Genomic DNA, 17884 nt, shown 5'->3' with positions numbered 1-17884 from the left:
TGGAAAAGAATCCCTGTGCACAGGATGCTTGTAGACTTGCACAAATTGGAGAGTGAGGGGTGGGAGGAAGTGGAGGGTCCAGCAAAGGCTGGAAGGGACGTTTGAGGTCATGGCCTCCATCTCTTGTTCAAACAGAAAACTTGTGCTTAGACTCTTCTAGAAATAGGGAGTTTATCCCCCGACTAAGATGCCCCATTCCCATCTCCACTGGCTTGAAGTCTGCCTTTATCGAATGTCCAACCACTGACCCTGGCCTGCATTCAGGAGCCACCCCAGTTTGGTGGTCCTTTTCACCCTAGTCTTTCAGGTGTGAACTGGGTGGTCATGCCCCTTCTCAGTGTCTCCCCCCCCCCCCCCCAGGTCCCTTGTTCCTGTTTCCTCTCACTGCTGCTCACCAGGCATCACTTTCACTTTCTACTTTCCTGATTCTCCTCCTCTGGGCACACTCTAATTAAGTTCCTTCCTAAAATGTGGTGCCCAGATTTAAACATGATGCTCCAAATCCATTTCACACACCAAGGAATCGAGGGAGACAGATGTTTCCTTTGTTCTGAATCCTGTTCCCGCAGCCTAGGTTTGCAAGGGATTGGCAGCCAAGTGTCCCAGTTTACTCCCGTTAATGTTAAATATGCAGCCACCCTAAAAGCCCAGGGTGTTTGTAACAAGTTCTGTTATTTATCTAGGTCTCCTTCATTTTGGGATCTGGAGTCAATTCTTTGAAACTTAAGGTGTGCAATTGAAGTCTACTTTATTAAATTACATTTTTAATTCACCAGCAAACGAATCAGCAGAGAATTTGAACGAGGCAGAAAGTGAGCACAGTGTCAGGCCACAGACACCAGGAACATTTCTGGGAATACGTGGCAAAAATATGTTTACCAGTTTTATGACGTATGTTATATAAAATTTATATAACATGTGATAATTTCTTTGGCTTATTTACTCTCGTTTCTTTAATGTCTCTTTTGCTTCCTTTCCTATAACATGCATGAAATTAACGTTCTGTCCTTGAAAGGGACCCACGGGTGCGTCTCCTTTTGTTTGCTGATCTTTCCCAAACAGTGACAGAGCTCAAGAGGCAGACTTGTGGCTGTACCTGTTACCAGCTGCACGACTAGGGTGAATTTGAAATTATCTTCTTACCTTCATTTCTTTACCTTTAAAATGGGCACACTTGTGAGGATGCTGCGATAATCACACAAGATACCTTACATGAAGTATTAGACAAATTGCCACAAACAGAAAGGCATCAAATAATAAAATAGTGGCTATTTTATTGGAATACCCCTGAATCTGGAATTTTTAAAAATATTTTGGCACTTCTGTCACAGCCTATTTCAAGCATTTTTCAAGTATGCATTCACATTAAAAACTTCTTTTAAATGCTTATTCATTTATTTTTGAGAGAGAGAGAGAGAGTGCGAGTGGGGGAGGGACAGAGAGAGAGAGACACAGAATCTGAAGCAGGCTCCGAGCTGTCAGCACAGAGCCCAATGTGCGGCTCGAACCCACGAACCATGAGATCATGACCTGAGCTGAAGTGAGACGCTTAGCCGACAGAGCCACCCAGGCGCCCCTGCATTCACATTTTTGATTGTTCTGAAATCTATGATGTCCTAGGGAGACTGTTTCCTACTCAGCTTTGTGTCCCTGAGATCTACCATGGCTCCTGTGGTGCACAGAAGGTCTGCAGAAAACGCTCCTGAAATTCAGGTGATAAATGGCTTAATAAATGAAGATGAGATAGAGTCTAAGAGCTCATGAGTCACACTTGACTCTGGCTTGGTGATAGCGCCTATCAGGATATAACGCTGGTGTAAGCCTGCGACCTGTTCCGTGGGTGTTGATGGCTGTGTTACTGTTATGCCTAGAAGCGTAGCGTGTGCCAGAACCGTTTGCATGCACTTTCTCATTTAATCCTCGCCACGTCCCTGTGACACAGATTTGATCACCAGCCCCCTCTTACAGAGGAGGAAGCTGAGGAAAGAGGGGATGAGGCTCTTACGGAGGCTCGCGCCCACCTGGGGCAGGAGGGAGACAGAACTAGAACCCAGCCTGTCTGGCTCCGGAGCCGAGATAACTCATCAGTGCCCTCTGTTGCCTCTCACCCCGCTGAGTTGCCCAAGCTCAGTGTTTCCACTGATAATAACGATTTAAAAAAAGACTTGACCCCAGATTTAGGTCAATTTGTACATTTGTTTTGTTCTCTCCTGACTGCTTTTGGAAGCTGCAGCTGATGGGCCACGGCACTTCCCTCTTCCCTCTGGCTGCCGAGCCCAGCAAGTTGTGCATGTGGGAAAACAAGGTCAGCTGGCACTTTAGGACAGTTTTACTGTGTCAGTGTTACTAAGATATCGCCACTGAGCTGTTCCAGGCCACGTGCATCACAGCCAGCCTGCTCGGTCGTTTCCTAACTAAGCTGAGATACTCTGAGCCTCCCTAAACCGTGGTTCCCTTGTCTTTGAAATGGTGGACCCACTTTCTCATACCGTTAGGAAGCGTAAGTGAAATCACACGTGAGAGCCCATGAAATGTTGGCTAGTTTAGGGTAAAGCTTGTTTTTCTCACCCAAATGACACTGATAACCCAGTGGGAGACCGAAGAACTCACATCAATAACTACAGTATGATGTGGTCTCTGAGATATATTGTACTAGACATATGCAGAATATGGAGCTATTAGGGAGGGAAGATCCCTTCTCATTCTGAAAAGAGAGAGGAAGGTCCATAAAAATTGGGATTTCTGCCCGGTCCTTGAAGAAAATTTTGCTCGGCTCCTTCAGACCGTGGGTAATTTCACAGTGATATGTTCGCCTAGATGGCACAGGTGCAGAGGCATGATTGTTTTCCCAAGAATCCCTTCCCCAGTTGCCCAGCATAGAGCCTTGCACACACTAGGAATTCAATAAATATCTGTTGGGTGAATTAGTAAACAATAGAAAATGTAACACCCAAAGTGATATACTGTGTTAGGTCAGAGGTATTTTTAACTCCAACTTACTGATGAAAAATTTAGACTGGGAGAGGCTGTAGTTTGTCCAAAACAGTTCATCTCATCGGGAAAAGTGACCTGAATATAACATTTCTGGAAAATCTGTGACTGCATTTTTTTAAAGGGTTTTGCCCTCCGAATTTGGAAAGAAATGCCAGAATAGAATCGTGTTCAAATTGCTTTGGAATACAGTAGTGATTTCTTACAGTGTTCATTTTCCTAGCTGATTTAAAAGTCAGATGAGAGTTTTGAATTGAATTGAACTGAATTGAATTGAATTGAATCTGTTGACAGCTCCCTGTAGGACCTACCAGTAGGATTTGCACACCATTCGCAAAATGTAGGGCATGACATACAAATTTGGGGATCTGCAGCAACACGTGTGCACATGGAGACAAATACGCACATTGAGATTGACCCAGAATTACTGCTACCACAACGAGCCTTCTTCAGTGCATTGGAAATGTCAAGAGAAATGACTGAAATAAGTGTTGCTCTTTTCGAATTCATTAGGGGGTAAATATTCTAGCTCAGTATCTGTAGCATAGTAGACACTCAATTAATGGTTGATGAATAGAAACATAACAGGCTGACTTCAGTAATTAATTGAATGATGAACTCTTAAAAATACTCGAAGTTTATCATTTAAGGGGAAAAAATGGTCTTTAGCAGGATTAAAAATACAGGGGTGCCTGGGTGGCGCAGTCGGTTAAGCGTCCGACTTCAGCCAGGTCACGATCTCACGGTCCGTGAGTTCGAGCCCCGCGTCAGGCTCTGGGCTGATGGCTCGGAGCCTGGAGCCTGTTTCTGATTCTGTGTCTCCCTCTCTCTCTGCCCCTCCCCCGTTCATGCTCTGTCTCTCTCTGTCCCAAAAATAAATAAAAACGTTGAAAAAAAATTTAAAAATATAAAGTGACCTTTACAACCTAGTTGTTCTTAAACTCATACCAAATAGTGATATGTATTGTTATTTTTCAGTGATAAGGAAATCAAAACTTAAAACACAGACATGTTTTTATTAAGTATAAGAGAAAATTTTTGTAGGACAATTTTTTGTTTTGTTTTGTTTTAGAGAATTTATGGGCGAAATGGAGATAGATGATTAGAACAAGAACAAAATATCAATCCCCTGAGATTATTTTATAAAATTCTTTTTTTGTTCACCCCATGGCAAAGTAATCACAAGATTATTCTATTACTAGCTTCCAAGAATTGACATATAGTAGCTGCAAACGAAAATAGCAGTCTGTATTCAACATTATTTTTAACCTCGCTTATTTCGTGAGTATGATGTATAGTCCTGACCAGTGATTTATCGTATATATCAAGATAGGTTCGCATATTCTAGGGCTGTTTTTTGTTTTCACCTCATGTTTCTGATAAGAAAATTGAAAATAATCCATCAAGGTAGAATATGAGCAGGCTGGAATATGTCAAAGATCTGAATACAACACGTATCACAAGTCAATAGCTTCGGTAGACGCCTAGCCAATATGTTGTTGACCTTAATTAAGAACTAGCACTTTCACTTTATCCTTTGATGAAATTGAGCTCAGTAAGAACTGTGAATTATTCATCCTAAATTACTTGTGCTTAGCAAAGTACATTCTAGATACTCATTTAATGTTCATTAAATAAAGCAAATATAAGATGTAAGAAACCTCTTTTTAATGTAATAGGTAATAAAGGTCTATCCTGAAATTTTCTGTTCCATAAAACCTAAACATTAATTTTTAACTGGGAACCATCACAAATGGTAGAGATTTTGCATATAATTTTTGAATACCACATTTTAAAAAGGGTGTTCCTTAGAACCCTGCTTTCAGAGGTTGTTAACAAATGTTTCTCTTACCTAGGACCCGAGCTTTTATTATAATAGGCTAATATGCAAAACCATGACCCGAGAAGAGATCTAATTACTGTGTTTTCCACAGTCATTTCACCACAGAATTTCTCTCTTCATTCAGTATGTTTTAGGAAAGGCTGTTGTAAATGATACTGCACATTTCAGATTAATTTATCCTTTGCCGATATATTTCCTACTTTGTTAATAAGAGATTTTTTTCACATAATATTTCATATAACTCCTCAAATACCTCACTGAGGCATAATGTAGATAGATAGATAGATAATGATGGCTTCCAATCTATTTGATAGCCATTAAATGTTACACTGTATTAATTATGATCATAATATGTAGGCCTAAAGTCTATTTATATGTTCAGTTGCAAAACACTTTAAAAATCAAAATTCAAGTACTTACACGAATAAAAAGTTTATATTAAAATATAATCTCAAACCAATCTAGGAATTTGGGATTTGGAAGCATCCAAAAAGTAAAGTTAAAGGTTGTATTAGTTTTATACTTTGGTTAGATTTTTTTGAGCTTTAATCACTAACATAATACAAATCTAAACTGCAAGGTAAAATATTCTATGTATTATAAGTACATTTTCAAATGAAATGGTTTTATGCCCCTTTGGGGAAAAAGAAATGCGTGTCCAGTGATTTTATTTAAGGTGTTAAATGCAAACTCCCTTCTTCCTCAGAAGGAAGAAGATAAATGACTACAAGGACGCTAAAAGGTCAAGGAAAATTTAGGCCAAAACCAAGAATGCAACAAAAGAATCGCCAGAAGCAAAGTAGACACAGTGAAAAGGAAATTCTTTAAAAAGGGAAGAAAAAAATGACGGTTTAGGTCGTTCAAGATTTAATTGACTACTCAAAGTCAGAGAGAACAGAACCTTCTGACGACCTTTTGCAATGGTCCTATTGAGATTTCACCCCGGCCATTAACATATCTTCCTGATTAGACTAGACAACTCTCAGACAGGCTGCTGGTAAACCCTGCACTTTTGAGAAAAATATTTGGATAATGGCTTGAAAGCAATTAGAAAGATCATTGGATAAAAGAGTCTGTATTATTTACCTATGAAACCATGGTGCTTTCAGGTCTGTTTTAGAAGTTAAAGCCCAGTTATGGATAATTATGAAAAGTATCTTTCAAGCTCTTCTCGATTAGGGAACTAGAGTCACTATCCTGTATATCTGTGAATAATTTGCTAGGCATAATGTCAGGTAACTGTTTGACCTTTACAACTTTAGGCATACACAGCTGTACCACATATACAGTTGACCTTGGCCCTCATTGATACTTACAATGCAAGACTCCACGGGTCCTGAGACCTCACACAATGGCCTCTGAATTTTAGATGGCTCTCAACAACAGAGATAATCAAGAGAATGTCTTAGATAACTCTGGCTGCTGTCGGAGACTATCATAATTCTAGGACAAACTAAAGTAGATTTTGAAGTTTAGATGTTTGGAGGATCTATGCTGATGGATTTTCAAAGTAGCGACCATAGCCGAGTGCAGGAACAGGACATGGCTGGGTCCGTGTGCAGCCTTTGATCGCAGGGGGACTAGCTGGTTCAGTTAAGGCTACTGGAACAGTTCTTCATGTATTTTTAAAACTTATTTTGAGAGAGAGAAAGAGAGTGTGAGGAGGGGAGGGCAGAGAGAGGGAGACAGAGAATCCCAAGCAGGCTCTGCACTGTCAGTGTGGGGCCTGATGTGGGGCTCAAACCCACGAACTGTGGGATCATGACCTGAGTGGAAACCAAGAAAGAGTCAGATGCTTAACCGACTGAGCCACCCAGGCATCCCTGTCCAATCCTATTCTTAATAAATGTTTTCTGGAGGTCTCAATTAGTAGAAAAAAGTAAGTCCCAATGATTTTGTTCATATCCTAAGTGTTCTTGAAATTACTATGTTAACATTATTTATCGTGCCTCTTCGTGTTGGGGAAGTTTCGTAGAAGATCCCTCATCCTGTGAAGGACTTCCGTTTATAGATAGGTGTTTATTTTCACTTTGCAGAAGAAAAGCCTAGAATCGGAGTGGTAAAATAACTTGCCACAGGTGTACAATATACATCCTGTCAGAGCCATAATTTTAGAAATAAACTATTATCCATTTATTGAGTGCTTACTATAGGCCAGATGCTACTGTTCAAAGCACTGTAGATGCAACATCTGATTTTATTTTGAAACGAATCCCAGAAGGCAGTTTTCATGGACGTCATTTTCAGTTATGGGAACTGAGCCTGAAATAGGTGCGATGACTTGGTCAAGGACACAGGACTCAAGTGACAGAGCTGAGACTTGCATTGAGGCCAGTCTCCCTCCCAGTGTCTCCTGCTCTCTCTGTAGGTCGTGAGAAGTGCCTGGTCATGATTCCTGGGAACTCTTGCTTTCTCTGTGTCTCTTTCCTTTATAAGTGCCTCCCTACTCTTTAAGAGGATCTTTTCTTACATAGAAACATGAAAAGAGAAAAACACTTTGTAATGATTAGGAATGCCTGAAGGTATATTTTAGAGCAGGGTATGCTGACATGAATACACAGAGAAAATGTCTATTATAAATGGCATTGTGAGCATGTGCATACACACACACACACACACAGCCCTCAAACAACTGGGGATAAGGGGTACCAACCCTCCACATAGTTGAAAATCTGCATATAACATATGCTTCCCTATAAACTTAACCATTAACAGCCTTCTGTTGACTGCTGGTCTTACTGATAACATAAACAGTTGATTAACACATATTTTGTATGCTATATGTATTATATACTGTATTCTTACAATGAATATGATAGAGAAAACAAAGGGTCATTGAGAAATCATAAGGAAGAGAAAGTACATTTACAGACCTGTACTGTAAAAAATCTGCACGTAAGTGGACCCCGTGTTGTTCAGTGGCCAACTACACATACATGTATAGAGCAGCATCCGTGTAACTCTTGCATTGTTACAAAAGAGCATGTGAGACAGTGGATAACATTCTCCCTAACTTGAAGGTACTCATGTGATTCACGCTGACTTCTTAGAAGCTGCTCTTGTCCCCTAAGTGATACATGGATATGTGCCCATAGAGTATTCTGATATGGACCATGAAAATAAATCTTACAAACCACTGTAGAGCATTTTAGGACACTAGAATAGCATTTGGTAACCACCTCTTGCTGCCCAGAACACTAACGCAGTCCTGTTCGAACATTGCACAGGGAGAGGGAATCCTTGTCCTTGAAATCGTTCATCTTGCCTCGGAGGCAGGTAACAGGCAGTGGCAAACCATGTATGCATCTAGTCACAAAGCACAGTGTGACTTTAACTTGGGAGGAACTACTGTAGAAGGAAGGTCATGTGGTGTGGATCTCCATGTTGTTACGTTTTTCTCTGTTTCTGTGCCCATGGGACATTTATTTTTTTTCTATGTCAGGGAAGCACATGGTGAGGGGGGTAAGGTACCTCTGTATCATTTTCTGCACCCTAATCTCTCTTTATAGCTCGCCATTTCTTGTTGCATTTTCCCTCTGGCTCTCTGATGCTTTTTTCCCCACAGCCCCAATTTCTTCTGTTTTTTGAATTTTCTTTTAATGTTTATTTATTTTTGAGAGAGAGAGACAGAGCACGAGCGAGGGTGGGCCAGAGAGAGAGGGAAACACAGAATCCGAAGCAGGCTCCAGGCTTTGAGGGGTTGTCAGCACAGAGCCCGACGTGGGGCCCGAAGTCATGAACCATGAGATCATGACCTGAGCAAAGTTGGACGCTTAATCGACTGAGCCCCCCCTCCAGGCTCTCGTGTCCCCCCAAACCTCAATTTCTAATTCTTTCTGTTATCAGTTGCCTGCTTCCCTTAGCCATAGTACAAAATAAAATTATAAAAAAATAACTCTGAGTTTGGGCTCTTTCTGTGATATGACAGTCAGTAAAAATTAATTTGCTTTTATTTCTATAGCTTTTAGTTGATTCCTTTTAGGGATCAGATGCTCATTAAAACAAAGAGTGGAGCAGAAGTCCACATTTTGTGCCTCTCTGTGACTGTTTTGAACTGAATACGTGAAATCAATATATGACAATCAGCAGTTTAGAAGTTGGGCTACATCAGTTTATTTTAATGGAATTTTTTTACACTTTAAATGAAAATCGGTGCTGTTTGAATGTTGCTCTAACATGAAGCATCAATATGTTTGTAATAAGAGGTTTTTCTTATGTTTTACATATGCGGATATAAAGCTTCTCATAGGCTGATCACAGTTCTGAAATATTCTGCTTGACACTTAATCCATCTGTTTATGTCTGTATTGATTATACATATCATTAACCCAGCCAATCCGTGAGACGATTGATTGATTGCAGATTTCAGTATGTATTTCTCCTGTCCTAGTTAGTGCTAATAGGTCTGCATTTCCATCTGGTTTGTAGTAAAATTCCCCTTGAAAGAAAATGAATTTTTAGTGACCTAATCATACATTTTCTTTATGTCTGGTTTCATTTGATTTGAAAAGATCATGTTTGGGTGAGCACGTTGTTCTTCACAACATATCCTTTTGTCCAGCAACATTTGGAATTGCTAAGCCATTGTTTGTGTTACTGTGGTGTCTAATGTGAAAGGTGTCTATTTTATTTGCTTGATTGCTAGGGAGGATACGGGTTCATCTTATTAACACTGCCCTCGGTGAGGTTGACTAAGGTTCTCAGGGGGCCATCAGCCACAGTCCCCTCCTGGAAGAAAGGGGTGCAACTGCAGAAAAGCTCATCGTAGCTGCACCTGTATGTACAATGACATCCACTTTGTAACTCAACGTGAAGGATCATCCTCGAACGTAACCACTGGTAGCCTCTGATGGCGCTATTATGGTTGGTCTTTCTCTTCCTTATGTTTTGTATTTTTACAGTGAACAAAGAAAAAAATAGCTAAAATATAGCTATTTTTAAAAGGGCTAATGTGACCTAGATAGAGAGGAATTTAAAACAGCTAGTTGATTAGACCCTAAAGGATGTGATTTGTCACCGACATAATATGTTTCTCAAATATTTATAAAGGTTTAATAATAGGTACTCTCTAAATATTTCATTCCTTCACCCCCCCCCCAAATCTAGGTAATATTCATTAGTTGAAATATTTATTAATTTAGTAGGCTTAAATAAATGAAGATGGTATTTCAGGACTATTCAGTGAGACCAGGTTTTATAAACGATGGGAGCAAGGTATCTATTTTCATTTATTATGAATGTGAATAGTCAGGAATTCTATTTACTACATGGTCTCATGAGAGGCCATTCAATTTCATTTTTAAATCTGTCCTCATTTGCAAACCTATTCTCATTTTTTAGATCTGTGCTTAAAAAGCGTAACCATTTGTAACCATTCTGCCATTATAGGCAGAAAGATATACATTTGGACACATACGCATATAATTGGAACTAAATAGGTAAATATTATGTACGTGGGCTTGCAAGCCTGTGGGCTAAGCTGTAATAACTAATCAAGACAAGATGGCACTTCAGTATGCCATCACTTACATAAGCAAGCTGTAGGGTGCCATCCACATCAACCACATATTCCCCTTGGAATTTTGTGGTTAGATAAATATTTTAGGGAGAGATTTAGGAACCCCGTTGGACTGTGTTTATTCAGAACACACTCTGATGATACCCAGCGCTTTGGAAATGGGTGTTTGGGGCCTGTTGAACATTTGCCGTGCAGCAGAAGTCCATAAATTGTGATTAACACAGCAAAGCTGGGAAATGAAGGAAGTTGTGAGATTTCACTATCCTTCTGCTGAGCTGCTTGCCCGTGTGGTGGTGGTGGGGGGGTGTCTGGTGTGCCAATCCCAGCGGGCGTATTTCCTTTCCATTTGGTGGTAAGTCTCATTCAGTGAAGCAGCAGATATGTGTCTGCTACAGGAGCAACTCTTGCTTTAGACAGCACTTATTAAGGACACAGTAGTTTGCACTGACTTGAAAAGCAGGGACTGGATGCCTTCCAAGTTGTGAGATAAATCCCTTTATAATCTGTATTGGTTCTTTCAGCCCAATGGCTGGGAAATTACAGATCAAACAGAGCTCTTCAAAGGGTTTGACTTGATATCATATAGTTGACCTTAGCTCAGAGAATATGTTGCTAGAAACATTGTAGATTCCCCTAAAATATGTCTCCGTCCATTCCTGGCGATTTTGCACTGTTTCCACTGATTTTACTGATCTTGGTCATCTGATGAAAATATTTGTGAAAGAAGAGACTTCTCAGTATTAGCTGTTATGCTTTGCCTGTTTGACAACACAAGATGGCCATTTTGACATAGTCACAGTAATTTTTAGGTGCTGGCTTGAAGAAGTCAAATGCGCTCGGTTTTCCTTTTCTTGATTTTTCTTACATTACTATCACTTAGATGAGACAGTCCCTTCATTAGAGTACTTTATCACATGTTGATGTCAAGGTCTCTACCTGTGTCTCTTTCTAGCTCTCTGTATATGCACAGATACAAATATAGACATAGGTATATAGATATAGATACAGACAGATATAGATATTTACAGATATTGTGTGGGTATGTATACACATACAATAAGACTTGACCTAATGGTGTTGCAGTATCTAGCCGTCTGTTTCCTTTCCAAACACTGTCATAGTATTTCCACCCTGGCTGCAAGAGGTGGGAACAGAAAACAAAGAGGTCACCACAGTGGAGAAATTTCCTTGATGTCATGGTACCTCACTGTATGCTGTCTGGCAGGCTCTCCCAGAGGTCAGTGAACACAAAGGTTCAAAGACCAAACCAAGGAGGTAGAATTGCTGAGGCGATCACATCCATGTAAACATGTGGTGCAAATCAGGGGGAAGAAAATTGTAGGTAACACGCATGGGATGGGGTGCCAGAGGGGTGGGGCAACTTGTGATCAAGCAAGGTAGACCTCTTGGCCTTTGGTGGGAAACTCATCCAGGCAGCTAGATACCTGGTAGTTCTATTTTTATATAATTTTATAATATTAGTGTATTAATTCAGTGATACAAAATAGTAGAAATTATACCAGTAGAATACATAACTACAAGCACACAAGTCAATGAGAGAAGTCATTCTGTATTTGTAAGTTTTCTAGTAATACCTGTTTGCTGCCTTTGTATTTTTTTTTAACGTTTTATTTATTTTTGAGACAGAGAGAGACAGAGCATGAACAGGGGAGGGGCAGAGAGAGAGGGAGACACAGAATCAGAAGCAGGCTCCAGGCTCTGAGCCATCAGCCCAGAGCCCGATGCGGGGCTCGAACTCACGGACTGCGAGATCGTGACCTGAGCTGAAGTCGGACGCTCAACCGACTGAGCCACCCAGGCGCCCCATTGCTGCCTTTGTATTAATGATGTGTGTTTCAGACGTGCAGAAGTAGGCCCCAGAACTTGAAGAAATATTCTTGAAGCAAACGTAAAGTGGAAACAATCTCGTCTACTATTTTTCTCCCCAGTGAACTGGGAAGGCCTGCCATTTTTGTTTTTTATGTTGGTATGGAAAACTATAGTATAGATCCCAGATGTTCTGAAAGTACATAATTTGAGAACCAGTGATTTAGTCTGAAGAAAATAATAACAGGACAACTAAGTAACTATTTTAAGGCAATAAGTGGACATTTCTATCCATCGAAGTTGACCGGTGACTAATTCTTGGAGGAGGAGGAAGAGGTTTAAGAGCACTTTAACTGATATTTCTTATTTGTGTTGATACTGATTTTCTTACTTGTATCATTCTGTTGTACTATGTTTAGGAGATTTTTATAAAAGATGTAAAATGGTTTCCAATGGTATGTTGGTTGCCAGAAAATGATTAATTCATTCATGTGTTTAGGTTAAGATTTGACAGCTTTTAATTAAAAAAAAAAAAAAAAGTACCGAAACAGATGTGCTTACTGTTATTTTTTGCAGCGTCCTCCAAGGCTGATATCTGGAGGTTGGAAATTCAGGCTCCTGTCTGTGCTGTTTGATTTTTTTGTCTAACTCATGTCAAAACCTGCTGTACAGGCACATAGTCTTTCCATTCCCCATTCAGCCTCCAATTTCAGGACCTTTATTCTCTCCTCCACCCCCCACATTGTATGGTTAACTTTGGACTCAACTTTCAGATGTAGACTTAACAGGACACCCCTAGAATGGGAGATGTATACCTACTGTGTGCTCTCTGTGTGTACTCTCACAAGTATCACGACAATGAGCTTACATTTATTTTTCTGACAGAATGTGAGCCCATTGAGAGTAAAACCAGTAGCTATATAAAGAAGAACGTCCAGTCTAGCCCATCACTTTATTCTTGGCATCGTAGCACGCATTAAATAAATTGTTGACTGAATAAACAGGTCAGTGCTCAAAATACCCAATTTGAATCTTCTTTGCCACCTACAGGTTGTGTGCCCTTGGATACGATAATTATAATTTTAATGACAACAGTCGTGACAGTAGTAGCAGGCAGCCATCACTGTCACATACGGAGCACTTACGATGCACTAGGTCCTTTTTAAACTTTTCCATGTATTAATTCATTTAATCTTCATAATAAACCAGTTCATTAGGTACTATGATTAGGCCCCTTTGTCAGATGAGTAGGGAGAACAGAAATGCTAAATGATTGGCTCAAGGTCATTTAGCTCAAAAGCAGAGAACTGTCCTTGGACTCAGACACTTCAAATCTGAACTACTGTTGCTTTATATGTTGGGCCTCCATTTCTTTATTTATAATAAGGGTCGTTGTAACAATTTCAAATATGGGTGGTCAGCATTGCGTGTTCTGATCTGTGCAAGCTGCTTAGCCCAATGCCTGATTTGTAATGAAAGTTTAATAAGTAAGAGCATTTATTGCCATACTATATGGCAGGTGCCTTGCTCAGTGCTTATAAGGCTGTAGGCTTGCAATAAATGTTGGTTCCTTTCTTGTTTCTTTCCCCTTAAGTAGAGAAAGTCAGAGGCAACTACTAGCGCGAAGGAATTAGGTTGGGAGCATATTGAAACGGCCACCGAGAAGACTAATCTAACTGGTACCAGCTGGAGAAGAAGAGAATAGATTACAGAAAACAGCTCCTGTAACTGAGTGCTAATACTTTGCGGGGATTGTGACAAAAGCGTCTGGCATTTGAATAATACTTCTAACTTTGAAAGCATGTTCACATCTCGCATGTTATTTTATATTTCATGGCTGACCTTGGGAGGGGAGATAGACTATCACAATTGCCATTTTACAAAGGATCCTTAGTGACTTGCTGAAGATAAGAGTGGTTAGGGTACAAAGAAGAACGAGAAGTTGTACTTCTAGGTTGTTGTTATGTGAAAACGTAATTCATCATCAAGCCAGGACGTTTTTGTGAATGGAAGAGGAAGCTTCATGATTAAGTGAGTGCGACACACATAAATGGGACTGGCCAGGGCCCATGAGTAGGCACCGTGCACCTTTCTGCTGCTCTTGTTATTCCTTATCTTGCTCACCTTTTCTCTTGCCCAACATGCATCACATTGACTTAAAATATTCTTCCTTGAACTCCAGAGAGTGAGTCCTCCTTCTCAGGGTGCCCCAAGTTCCATTTGCTACACGCACAACATTCCACATTACAGAAATCAGATGTATCTCTTTGAAAAGAATGAGAAATTTACCTGGATGCAGTGACTATATATAGATACACATGTGTGTGTCTGTGGGTGTGTATTTGAGATAAAGACTGAAAGGCTAGCATACTTGACATGGTTTGCTTCTACAGCTGAACTTCCATTTTGCTCTACTGAACCTCCTTTTATCAGCAATATTTAATCATATGTTAGTTTCCTTATACTGCTGTAACAAAGTGTCATAAATTAGATGGGGTAAAAGAACAGAAATGTATAGTCTTACCATTCTGAAAGCTGGAAGCCCAATGTCAAGTTGTTTGCGGGGTTGATACTTTCACAGGCTTTTGGGGGAGAATCTGGCCAGTCTCTGTCCTAGCTTCTGGTCGTGCCCACCTTTACCTTGCCTTGTAGATAAGCTACTTCATTCCAGTCCTCTGTCTTCACCTGGCATCTCCTGTGTGTCTGTGTCTTTACAATGGTCATCTACAGTCACATTGGATAAGGGACCCACGCGACTCTGATATGACCTCATCTTGACGTTATGTTTGCAATGACCCTATTTCCAAATCTCAACACATTCTGAAGTACTAGGGGTTAGAAATACAACACATTTTCTTTTTGGCAGGGGGAAACAATTCAACCCTTAACAAATGGTAACAACAACCAAACCCAATCGTATATGGAAGGATTTGCCAATGTTGTACAGTCTGCATCGATCTCCTTTTTGTGGTAATCTTTGCTTTAGGAAAGCAAGAAAATATAAGAACTAATTGTGTGTGCCCAAGATATAACCTCATAGTGGCCCTCCGTTTTCATTAACTGGACGATGGTGATGGGATTCAATTTTATAGACAGGAATTATAAACAGAGTTACTACAAAATTAATGTTTTGCTTAAATTATTGTCTTCCCCTGCTGTGTTTAAAAGATATGAAAATCGTTTTCCTTTTTAAGTCAACAGAATTATGTTGGTGTCTTACTGACAAGTTTATGTCAGATATATTTATTTCATATTTCTATCTTAGTCATAAATAGTTGCTGATTGGAATGAGGAATAGTTTGGTATTTTAGTAGAATTATAGGTTATTATGAGAGAGATAGTTCACCCTCTAGAATGTTGAAAATGACACAGAAGTTCTTGCTGGAAGTCTGCTCTGGCTTTACATAAAGTAAAGAGCATAGCGGTTTCTGGATAGCTTCTCCGTTCCCCTCAGGGCACAGCAGGAAGAAAGAGGCAATAGGGTTCAGCGGAAGACACTCTGGTAAGAGTGACGGGCCCCCTAGGGAGAGATCAGCAGTTCCCAGCAATGAAGTCTGAAAGAGAGGGGCAAAAATAAATGCCATTGAAGGTAGCTAATTTAGGCTCCAAACAGAGAGCATGGACGGGTGGAGGTGCTGAGCCGGTAGGACAGAGAAAACACGGAGTGTTGGCTGATGGCTTCTGTTTGGCACGTGGTCTCCTGCACTAATTGGAATATGGGTCCAGATTCAGGAGAGCCAGACCCATGTGCAGGACATGAGAGACACATATGTGCCCATTACCTCTACCCACTTCTACCAAAGTAAAGGAGTCTCCTCAAGACACTGTTGCCGGTAATTGTCCCTGACTTGCACTTTGCTCTTCCTTCTTAATCCATTGACTCCTCAGCATAAGACAGAGTCTGTTGCAAAACCCACAAGCATCTTTCTTTTTTTAAAGAAAAAATTGTTTTCATGTTTATTTGTTTTTGAGAGAGACAGAGCACAAGCAGGGGAGAGGCAGAGAGAGAGGGGGAGACACAGTCTCAAGCAGGCTCCAGACTCTGAGCTGTCAGCATGGAGCCTGACACGGGGTTGGAACCCATGAACTGTGAGATCATGACCTGAGCAGAAGTCAGGTGCTCAACTGACTGAGCCATCCAGCGCCCCACCGCCCCCCCCCCCCCCGACAAGCATCCTTCATACCACTGCTCTGAGACCTCTGTGGTTCCCCACCAGGCAACTGACATTGTTCCTATCAGTCATGCTCAGTCTTTCTCAGACTAGAGACTGTGTTCCTACACAGAAACATACACTGACCTAAGTGTTCCAGAATTGTTGAAAGAGATACTTTGGGAATAGTGATATGTACAGCTGTGTATATCTACAAGAACTCCTTCCTATCGTTAGACAAAATTGCAAGTTTTTTAGTATCAGGGCCTGCCTCTTTATAGATCTAGTGCCTTGCTGTTCAAATAGACTTTCAGTAGTTATCTGTTGAAGGAAGAAAAAGCACATTGTTAAGCAGAATGTGAAGCTGTGCGTAATGTTGCTCTCTCTCTCCTCCAAATTGGTATTTCTCCCAAATGAAGCCTCCATTACAGTGATGTCCAGTCTTTCCACAAACCTCTTACCCTTTCTCCCGCCACGACAACATCTGTGGAATGTCTTCTTTCCCTACTGCTAATTCAGATGTATTCTTACATCTTCACCTGTATTGTGCTGCTTTTATCTGTGATGGCTTCACATGACACATACTGCCTCACCATGGCCTTGTTCCTGGTTTAAAGGCACAGACCACATCTGGAATCATCTCAGAGCTTGTGTAGTGCAAGGCTTTTGTGTTAACTTGTCTTGTTTTCAGTTAAAAAAGTTTTTAAATGGTTTATTTATTTTTGAGACAGAGAGAGAGAGAGAGAGAGAGAGAGAGAGAGAGAGAGAGAGAGAATGAGTGGGGGAGGAGCAGAGAGAGACACACACACAGGATCCGAAGCAGGCTCCAGGCTCTGAGCCATCAGCACAGAGCCCGACGCAGGGCTCAGACTTGTGAACCATGAGATCATGACTTGAGCGGAAGTCGGAAGCTTAACTTACCGAGCCACCCAGGCGCCCCCTCACATAAGTCTTTAGTCCCGTGTTACATCTGCATGTAATGTTTTCCTTTACAAAACTTTGAGTGCACATTTATAATGAGGGACAACTAGAAGTTAAGACACACATGCCAGTTTGTAGCCTTGAATGTGAACTTAGTAAGTGAAACTTAACGATAATAACGCAACAAAGAAGTCATGAGACTAATTGTGAAGATTTGTCTGACCACTATGCCTAATGTCATTATAACAAAATCTGATCCTTAAACCTTTGATTGTGACCAAACAATTAATTTTGCAATGCGCTGGGGCATCCGCCCTTGTTTACTGTGCAAAAAGGCAAAGTGTGGATCTACTTACTGAGGTTAATTGTTGCTTTCACGGCTCACTCACCCTCTTCCCTTGTGCCTTGGGGGATTGTTTCAGACCTGTGACGTTCTTGTGAAAATTGATATCCATGGTTTATGGGCCACAAGGAATAATTTAAATGGTGACGGATCCCTGGAGGTGTTCAGTATAGTTAGGCATGTATGTTTTAAGGAGACAGTTGTGAGGTTACAAAAGCCGTGTCAGGCTTTCCTGGGCTAACATTTATTTTATGTTAAAATAATGTCCATCATGATTTGTATACATTTTT

At 40.7% G+C, this 17884-nt stretch overlaps 1 protein-coding gene across 2 annotated transcripts in view; it reads left to right on the top strand.

Moving 5' to 3' along the window:
* NALF1 (NALCN channel auxiliary factor 1) overlaps window positions 1-17884 on the top strand; it is a 623416-nt gene that overhangs the window by 76340 nt on the left and 529192 nt on the right. The gene's annotated exons all lie outside the window — the stretch shown is intronic.

Source organism: Acinonyx jubatus, chromosome A1, assembly GCF_027475565.1.
Source record: "Acinonyx jubatus isolate Ajub_Pintada_27869175 chromosome A1, VMU_Ajub_asm_v1.0, whole genome shotgun sequence".
Lineage (NCBI taxonomy): Eukaryota > Metazoa > Chordata > Mammalia > Carnivora > Felidae > Acinonyx > Acinonyx jubatus.
This window is presented reverse-complemented; position numbering and strand designations above follow the sequence as displayed.